Source organism: Ovis aries, chromosome 1 (assembly GCF_016772045.2).
Source record: "Ovis aries strain OAR_USU_Benz2616 breed Rambouillet chromosome 1, ARS-UI_Ramb_v3.0, whole genome shotgun sequence".
Classification (NCBI taxonomy): Eukaryota; Metazoa; Chordata; class Mammalia; order Artiodactyla; family Bovidae; genus Ovis; species Ovis aries.
Genome location: NC_056054.1, coordinates 129,852,259 through 129,862,931, shown reverse-complemented (window position 1 = coordinate 129,862,931; position 10,673 = coordinate 129,852,259). Strand labels below are relative to the sequence as shown.

The 10,673-nt window shown below is 37.0% G+C and overlaps 1 non-coding gene across 1 annotated transcript; it reads right to left on the bottom strand.

The window, feature by feature from the left end:
• Window positions 1–10,252: 10,252 nt before the first annotated feature.
• Window positions 10,253–10,375, bottom strand: LOC114111324 (small nucleolar RNA SNORA51). The gene has a single exon (XR_003587403.1). It is a non-coding gene; the product is annotated as a small nucleolar RNA SNORA51 (small nucleolar RNA).
• Window positions 10,376–10,673: the final 298 nt, after the last annotated feature.

The window sequence follows — 10,673 nt, the reverse complement described above, 5'->3', positions numbered from 1 at the left end:
AGCCAAGTTATTGTAAATAATCCTACTGTGAGTACTGGGGTACATGTATCTTTTCTAATTAGTTTTTTTTTTTTCCTTTTGGTGTTTACCAAGGAGTGGAACTGCTGGATCATACGGTATGCTGGATCATATGATAGTATCACCGATTCAGTGGACATGAGCCTAACTCTGGGAGATGGTGAGGGACAGGGAGGCCTGGTGGGCTGCAGTCCATGGGGTTGCAAAGAGTCAGACATGACTTAGCAATTGAACAATGATGGCAACAATGGTAGTTCTATATTTAGTTTCTTGAGGAACCTCCACACTGTTTTCTATAGTAGCTGAACCAATTTACATCCCCACCAACAGTGTACTAGGAGTCCTTTTCTCTGCCTGTTTGCTAATGTTTGTTATTTGTAGATGCTTTGATGATAACCATTCTGACAGGTGTGAGGCAATATTCTTTTGGATCTGTCTCCTATAGGAACAAAAATAAAAACAAAAAGAAACAGATGAGACCTACTTAAACTGAAAAGTTTTTGCACAGCAAAGTCATCAACAAAACCAAAAGACAACCTACTGATTGGGAGAAAATATAGGCAAATGATATGACCTATAAGGAGTTAATTTTCAAAATATATAAACAGCTAATACAGTCCAAAATAAAAAACAACAACAACAACAAAACAGTCAACTAGATTAAAACTGGGCAGAAGACTTAAATAGGCATTTTTCCAAAGAACGTATACCTGATCAAAGAACGTATGTGCCTGATCAACAGGCACATAAAAAAGATGCTCAATATCATCAGAGAAAAGCAAACAAAAGATTTAAAATACAATTATGTTTTAAAATACAATTTAAAGATATGAGTTTTAAGGAATGCATAATATATTTGAATTTTCACACTATGTAGTCCCTGAATTTCAGTGGGATGTTATTTTTCTGATGAAATATGTATGTCATTATCTGTAAAAGTTATAAAAGGATAGGCCTAGAAATAAGCATCAGAAATATGGTTAGGTATTTCTTGCATGATCATGTGAATATCTTTAGATGTAACTAGTGATCCACAGACTAATATATATTATATATTTCAAAAGAAATAATAGATACTATGTTTCTAGGATAGTAGGAAATTTCAAATAAAATTCTAACTTGTAGCTATCTTCCTGAGATTTTCCTCCCATCTGGTGTCTTCAGCTTCTGAGGCTTTCTGGAACTGGGCTTGCTGAAGGATTTCTCATAACTGCCTTAGGTGTCCACTTTCTGTGGCCTATTAATTCAGTTAGGATTTGCCCATGAGTTTTCCCACTTCTCAAATTTTGCTGCTGTTTAATCATTTTATCTTTGCAGTTACTTTTTATTTTTGTGGGTGCATGATCTTTTTGGGGGAAAAAACCCACAATCTTTGTTGACATATTTATAAGGTCTTAGGGGAATTTGGAAGCAGATATCTATCAAATCCAGCATGCTTATTTGCAAGTTCAGAGCATTCTTTAAAGAGGATAAACACAGTTTAATGATGCTGTAAACTGCATTTTTATAGAGGCTGAGTAGTTTCTACAGTGGGAAATGTCTATTTTTTTATCAAAATATCAACAGTCCTCTTAGGAATGAATAGGACCTGACCACCAAGTGTTGGTCCCTAAATTACTTATGTCATTAAAATAGAACAGGGCATGGTTATTAGAATCCACCCAGGTTTGTTATAAATAGCAAGGATTTTGCATGGGGAATTTAATCTCATTCTCCTGGAATCCAAATCTTGTATCAATGTACTCTAGCTTAGGAATGTACTTTTGTTTTGCTCTTAAGAGGAAAAACTATGAAAATGTAATTAGAGAGTTTGTTCTCAGATAGGTTAGATTTGGTGGAGTCAGTAACCTTTTTCTCCAGAGAGCCAGATAATAAATATGTTTGACTTTGTGGGCCAAATTGTCTCTGTCTGTCATTCAAAAGCAGCCCAGACAAGAGGCAGACAACTGGTGTATTGTTTTAGTCTCACGGCTACACAAGACCAGTGATTCATTTTAAATGAAGAATTTCGGAAGCCACATAACAATATAAGAAGATGGATTGTTATCATCTTGATCACCACTGCCATTTAACAAACAAACATTGCTTCCTGAAAAACAATTTTCAGCTAATTGGGAATTTCCTGTTATCAAGAGATTACCGCGCAGCTGCTAAAACACAGGTATTTATACAAGCCATCTGTAATAAGAAAGAACTTAAAGACACGGTTGGATAAAGTGAAAAATAATATTAGAAGATGGTTTATATTGCTAGTTCCTTTGTTTTCATTTTTCCATCTTTCTGACTTCACATAGCTCTAAGAATCATGGGCTTCCCTGGTGGCTCAGACTATAAAGAAGCTGCCTGTAATGCAGAAGACTTGAGTTCGATCCCTTGGTTGGGAAGACGACCTGGAAAAGGGAATGGCTACCCATTCCAGTATTCTTGCCTGGAGAATCTCATGGACAGAGGAGCCTGGCAGACTACAATTCATTGGGTCTCAAAGAGTTGGACATGACTGAATGACTTTTTCCAGTAGTCATGTATGGATGTGAGAATTGGAATATAAAGAAAGCTGAGCACTGAAGAATTGATGCTTGTGAACTATGGTGTTGGAGAAGACTCTTGAGAGTCCCTTGGACTGCAAGGAGATCCAACCAGTCCATCCTGAAGGAAATCAGTCCTGGGTGTTTATTGGAAGGACTGATGTTGAAGCTGAAACTCCAATATTTTGGCCACCTGATGCGAAGAGCTGACTCATTTGAAAAGACCCTGATGCTGGGAAGGATTGAAGGGAGGAGGAGAAGGGGACAACAGAGGATGAGATGGTTGGATGGCATCACTGACTCAATGGACATGAGTTTGTTTAAACTCCGGGAGTTGGTGATGGACAGGGAGGCCTGGTGTGCTGTGGTTCATGTGGTCACAAAGAGTCCGACAGGACTGAGCAACTGAACTGAACTGAACTGAGTGACTAACACAAACACATACACACATACACACAAACACATAAGAATCACAGGGAAGGTTTGTTAATATACAAATTTCTGGATCCTACTATAAGAGATTCTGACTTGATAGGCCTGGCATGCTGTCTGGGAATTTGTATTCCCAATTTTTCAAGTGGTGCTAAAATCAATAGAATCACACTGGGAAGTCTTCATTCAACACCTTCTCAACTAAACTCTCTAAGGTTGGAAACTGGGCCGATGAATTCTTAAAAATTCACTGAATTTGAAATGAGTAGCTACAGTTTACAAATAGGTGTTTTCCTTGGTGCTTTTGTAGATTTTTTTTTTTTTTTGAATCTTGCTTCTATCTGGCTATTAGAAAACTTGATTACTACTCTTTAGAAATGGATTTCAGAAAGGAAAATATCTCCACTTGAGAAAGTCACAGATATGGGCAATAGCTTTTTATCTCAGAATATTTTAAGCCTCCACCATTCTTCTGTCTTTCATGGGTAAAGAACATTGGTGAGGAAGTTGATTTTCCAAGTTCCTTCTTGAAGAATGGCATGATAATAAAAATGATAATTTAACAAATAAACTGAATACTGCAGTGGGTAACTTTTCCCTTCTCCAGGGGTTCTTCGTAACCCAGGGATTGAACCAGGTCTCCCGCATCGCAGGTGGATTCTTTGCCAGCTGAGCCATAAAGGAAGCCCAAGAACACTGGAGTGGGTAGCCTATCCCTTCTCTAGCAGATCTTCCCAACACAGGAATCAAACCAGGGTCTCCTGCATTGCAGGTGGGTTCTTTACCAACTGCAATATGTGGTTGGCCCTTAACAAATAAACAATTAATACAAAGACAATTTATATTTATCACTGCAGATGGTGATTGCAGACATGAAATTAAAAGACGCTTACTCCTTAGAAGGAAAGTTATGACCAACCCAGATAGCATATTGAAAAGCAGAGACATTACTTTGCCAACAAAGGTCTGTGTAGTCAAGGCTATGGTTTTTCCAGCAGTTATGTATGGATGTGAGAGTTGGATTGTGAAGAAAGCTGAGTGCTGAAGAATTGATGCTTTTGAACTGTGGTGTTGGAGAAGACTCTTGAGAGCCCCTTGGACTGCAAGGAGATCCAACTAGTCCATTCTGAAGGAGATCAGCCCTGGGATTTCTTTGGAAGGAATGATACTAAAGCTGAAATTCCAGTACTTTGACCACCTCATGCAAAGATTTGACTCATCGGAGAAGACTCTGATGCTGGGAGGGATTGGGGGCAGGAGGAGAAGGGGGTGACAGAGGATGAGGTGGCTGGATGGCATCACTGACTCGATGGACATGAATTTGAGTGAACTCCAGGAGTTGGTGATGGACAGGGAGGCCTGGCTTGCTGCAATTCATGGGGTCTCAAAGAGTCGGACAGACTGAGCAACTGGAATGAACTGAACTGAACTGAATACTCTCTTGGCCTGGATAAGTAAATTTATCTACTAAAGCATTGAGTTCATTTTATAATGTCCCATAATGGATTTAATACTGATGCTTTGAATTAGATTTTTAGGTATGGCATGTTTTTTCTTTTTCTGCTAATGGAACTGGGAAGATCAACTGTGATTTCAAAACAGAGTCACGTTAAAACAGCATGTGCATTGTAATACCTGTGGATTTATGAGAAATGGTAAAACAGCAGATAAAAGATTGCCTAAGACTGGACTATGTGATTGCATAATTTTCCTTAGTAAACATCTGTAAATCTTATTTTTTGATTATAAATATCATGTGATGGAGGGGAGATTCAGAAGCTGTAAATTATTTGCAATATTACTTTATAAATACCATTTTAAAAATAAAAATTTATTGTCTTCAATGAGCATATTCACTTTTATTCCCTTCTTCTTAATCATTCTTTTAATAAGTTAGGCTGTATTCTTTGGAGTTCAGAGTTTATTCTTCAAATGTTTAAGACTTACTTTTTTTTTTCTGTCTGCTTACCTCTGCTAGGATTCAAAGGTGAGTGGAAAACTACTGGACTTTCTTTGCTGGAGGTTTCTGTTTATAGGCCATCCAGTGCCCACCGCCCCCCCCCCACCCCCGGCCATCCCCCTATCTATCTGACTTTACTCTGACATTCCAGAGTTATGAAAAAGCATGAGGATCTTCTAGACTTCCCTTCCAGAGGTTCTGTTGCTTTTTGATAACTCTGATTCTTGTAGTTCAACTGATAATAGAAAAGGACAAGAAAATACTGCAAGCAAATTATTTCTTTATTACTATCGATGATGACAATACAGTATCCTTTAAACATCATCTGAGGGAGAACAGGGAGCCAACTCTTGCCCACTTTGCTGCTTTTCTTACTGGAATTATGGAATTATCTAGATAGAAGTTAGGGCAGCCCTTCAGAATTACTGTTGAATAGTACACAATGATTACTTTTGGACAAATATAATTTTCAAAAGCATACTTTAATTTTAATTCCTTATCCTAACATCCCCAAAATAATTTGGTCTGCAGACAATAGAACTGTTAATAAGCAAAAATATGAAATTCATATAAAAAAGGAAAAATATAATGCTTTTATAGAAAATAGAAGGAAATTTATTCCTGTTTTAGAAAAGCAATTGATATTGAAAATGCTACAACATTGTGGTTGTAGGTTTTACCACCAATTGTTATCCCAAGAGATGGAATTCGATTAGGAGAGAAAAATCCAACTTCACTAATATCTTATGTGTCACTTTTTCTGTCTTCATCAAAGGTCCCTGGTTTAATAACTGCTCAATTGCTATGAATTTTACTAATATTTCCCACCTTTCCTATTTGCTTTGCAAATCAATACAAATTCCCCTTCTCACTGGCAGTTTCTTTATGTAGCATTTGTATCACTTTACCCAAATATTTGCTATTTTCTGTCCCTGTTCTCACTTCTCTCTTTTTTCACCATCTCTCCAAGGAAGTAAGATTACTTACTTGCCCACCACTCAGGCCATATATTTTCTTCCCTGCTCTCATTTTTGGCTGATGTGTGCTCTCAAAGATAGATCCTAGGTCACCAGTTTCAATAAAGGTTTCTATTCTGGGTATTTGATTCTTTTGATGACTGACTTCTTAGATTCATTGACTAGTAGGGCTGAGAGTCCTTCACTGGATGGACAACAAACCTGGGAAAAAAGTATTGTTTAAAGGGGAGAAAATTAGACTTAGAACCAGATAAGCTGTCAGAGTCCCCACCAGTAACTACAGGGTTGTTACATCAGTTTCCTTACTTTCAAATGATTATAAAATCTTGTTTGTATGGTTGTGAAGGCTAAATGAAATAATGTGTGTAAAATGCTTAGCACAGATTTTGAATCACTACAGAGGATAAGTATCTATTAACTTTCAAAAATGGGAAGATTGCATTTTACTGAAGACCACAGGCTGAAGATCATCTAGGGTCTAAGGAGATTTCATCTAAGGCCTGTTTATCCAAGAGGAATGGTCTTTTCCAATCATTCCTGTAAAGAGTCTGCCTGCTGATGCAGGAAATGCAAGAGACACCGGTTCGATCTCTGGGTCAGGAAGATCGCCTGGAGGAAGAAATGGCAACTCACTCCAGGATTCTTGCCTGGAATCTTCCATGGACAGAGGAGCTTGGTGGGATACAGTCCATGGGGTTGCAAAGAGTCAAACATGACAAAGCACACACACACATACACACACACGTGCATAGAATCACATAAAACATAGGACTTTAAGAAAAATAAAGTGTGATATGTCCAGACAAAAAGGAGAGAGAAAGAGAATAGATGTAAGACTTCACTTTGGATTTCTAGCCAACTAAAAGAAATGAAGGAGACATTATTGGATATAAAATGAATTAGAATTCTTAAAAAGGAGCCTCAGGGAAACTTATTTGCACAAATCTCTTGCCACTAAATGCAAAGAGGCTGAAAACTTCAATTTTCTGGAAAACTTCATTTTCCAATCTTGTTTGCAAAAACCAGAAAGAATTAGAATAATTACATCAGTTTATACGATTCTCATCAAAAGGAAGTAACTAATTAGTTCCTGGTTGGAAAATTATGAACTTGGGGAGAAGACACCTTGCTATTTTATTTACTTTATTTTTTAATCTATGCTACTGCTATCGCATTTTATTATTTATTTATTTATTGCCACACTATGAGGCATGTAGGATCTTAGTTCCCAGACCAGGGATCAAACCTGTGTGCCCTGTATTGGAAGCACAGTCTTAACCACTGGACCACCAGGGAAGTCCCATCATTTTACTTTACTGCTTGTAATAGCAAAGGGCTGGAAGGAAGAGTCCAATGTGAGCTGCTCTCTTCAGGAAGACAGGTTTTAAAGTGTTCAGAATAAATTAATTTCATAGCTTGAAATTTTGAAAGAGAAAATATTTCAAGAGGAGAGATAAACTTTAAAATGCTCTAATTCAATTTTATTTATCCTTTCAAAGAACCAGCTTTTGGCTTTGTTGATTTTTGCTATGGTCTCTTTTGTTTCTTTTGCATTTATTTCTGCCCTAATTTTTAAGATTTCTTTCCTTCTACTCACTCTGGGGTTCTCCAACTCTTCCTTTTCTAGTTGCTTTAGTTGTAGAGTTAGGTTATTTATTTGACTTTTTTCTTGTTTCTTGAGGTATGCCTGTATTGCTATGAACTTTCCTCTTAGCACTGCTTTTATAGTGTCCCACAGGTTTTGGGTTGTTGTGTTTTCATTTTCATTAGTTTCTATGCATATTTTGATTTCTTTTTGATTTCTTCTGTGATTTGTTGGTTATTCAGAAGTGTGTTGTTCAACCTCCATATGTTGGAATTTTTAATAGTTTTTCTCCTGTAATTGAGATCTAATCTTAATGCATTATGGTCAGAAAAGATGCTTGGAATGATTTCGATTTTTTTGAATTTATCAAGTTTAGATTTATGGCCCAGGATGTGATCTATCCTGGAGAAGGTTCCATGAGCACTTGAAAAAAAGGTGAAATTCGTTGTTTTGGGGTGAAATGTCCTATAGATATCAATTAGGTCTAACTGATCTAATGTATCATTTAAAGTTTGCGTTTCTTTGTTAATTTTCTGTTTAGTTGATCTGTCCATAGGTGTGAGTGGGGTATTAAAGTCTCCCACTATTATTGTGTTATTGTTGATTTCCCCTTTCATACTTGTTAGCATTTGTCTTACATATTGTGGTGCTCCTATATTGGGTGCATATATATTTATAATTGTTATATCTTCTTCTTGGATTGTTCCTTTGATCATTATGTAGTGGCCTTCTTTGTCTCTTTTCACAGCCTTTGTTTTAAAGTCTATTTTATCGGATATGAGTATTGCCACTCCTGCTTTCTTTTGGTCTCTATTTGCGTGGTATATCTTTTTCCAGCCCTTCACTTAAATCCACACACATATGGACACCTTATCTTTGACAAAGGAGGCAAGAATATACAATGGAGTAAAGACAATCTCTTTAACAAGTGGTGCTGGGAAAACTGGTCAACCGCTTGTAAAAGAATGAAACTAGATCACTTTCTAACACCGCACACAAAAATAAACTCAAAATGGATTAAAGATCTAAATGTAAGATCAGAAACTATAAAACTCCTAGAGGAGAACATAGGCAAAACACTCTCAGACATAAATCACAGCAGGATCCTCTATGATCCACCTCCCAGAATGCTGGAAATAAAAGCAAAAATAAACAAATGGGATCTAATTAAAATTAAAAGCTTCTGCACAACAAAGGAAAATATAAGCAAGGTGAAAAGACACCCTTCTGAATGGGAGAAAATAATAGCAAATGAAGCAACTGACAAACAACTAATCTCAAAAATATACAAGCAACTTCTGCAGCTCAACTCCAGAAAAATAAACGACCCTATCAAAAAATGGGCCAAAGAACTAAATAGACATTTCTCCAAAGAAGACATACGGATGGCTAACAAACACATGAAAAGATGCTCAACATCACTCATTATTAGAGAAATGCAAATCAAAACCACAATGAGGTACCACTTCACACCAGTCAGAATGGCTGCGATCCAAAAATCTGCAAGCAATAAATGCTGGAGAGGGTGTGGAGAAAAGGGAACCCTCCTACACTGTTGGTGGGAATGCAAACTAGTACAGCCACTATGGAGAACAGTGTGGAGATTCCTTAAAAAATTGCAAATAGAACTACCTTATGACCCAGCAATCCCACTTCTGGGCATACACACCGAGGAAACCAGAATTGAAAGAGACACATGTACCCCAATGTTCATCGCAGCACTGTTTATAATAGCCAGGACATGGAAACAACCTAGATGTCCATCAGCAGATGAATGGATAAGCAAGCTGTGGTACATATACACAATGGAGTATTACTCAGCCGTTAAAAAGAATTCATTTGAATCAGTTCTGATGAGATGGATGAAACTGGAGCCGATTATACAGAGTGAAGTAAGCCAGAAAGAAAAACACCAATACAGTATACTAACACATATATATGGAATTTAGGAAGATGGCAATGACGACCCTGTATGCAGGACAGGGAAAGAGACACAGATGTGTATAACGGACTTTTGGACTCAGAGGGAGAGGGAGAGGGTGGGATGATTTGGGAGAATGACATTCTAACATGTATACTATCATGTGAATTGAATCGCCAGTCTATGTCTGACGCAGGATGCAGCATGCTTGGGGCTGGTGCATGGGGATGACCCAGAGGGATGTTGTGGGGAGGGAGGTGGGAGGGGGGTTCATGTTTGGGAATGCATGTAAGAATTAAAGATTTTAAAATTTAAAAAATAAAAAACTAAAAAATAAAAAAATAAAAAAAAGTGAAAAAAAAAATAAAATGCTCTAATTCTAATACAGATATTATCAATTCTAAAATAAAGGGAGATGAATATTTACAAATGGTATCTCTATAACGAAGTTACAGAAATAAAATAACATAACATGTTTAGACTTTGGAACCAAGCTGCCTAAGTTTAAATGCTAATTATTGCATTCACTCATGGGGAGATACTGTCAAGTTAACCTCTCAATGCCTGTGGGTAAAAGTGAAAGTATTAGTTACTCAATGGTGTCCAACTCTTTGTGACCCCAAGGTCTATAGCCCACCAGGCTCCCCTGTCCACGGAATTTTCCAGGCAAGAATACTGGAAAGGATAGCCATGCCCTATCTTTCTAAGAAGGAGAGGATATACTTTTATCTACATTTTAGAGTTTAGTGAAAATAAAATGAGAACTTACCAGAATACCAAGTTTCATAGAAAAAAATAAATTATAGGCATTACTATTAGTTGTCTGCTTCATTTCTATGCCTCCCTATTCACAACACTGACCAAGCAGAGGACCTGGTTTATAGAACAGATTTATTTTGCCTTCTCTTTCTGTACAGTCATTGTAAGCAACCAGCCTGTGGTAAACACTGGGAAGCCTCAAGGTATTACTTAAAAGAAAAAATAATAGAATACAAATAGCAAAGAATGTTACAAAATTACTAAGTATACACTAAGATGGTCAAAAGGGGGACATAACCCAATAGAGCAGGGTTATACAGACCATGTTTTTTCCATTACAACAATATAATGAACTAGGAAAGGATAAACATTATATTCAGTAATGTAACATCGAGGGATAAAAAAAAAGGGCTGATTTAGTCTCATTTTTCTTATAAATTATTTGATAAGAATAATCTGCAGAAGGAAATAGATTGGAATGAGCACAAACTCAAGA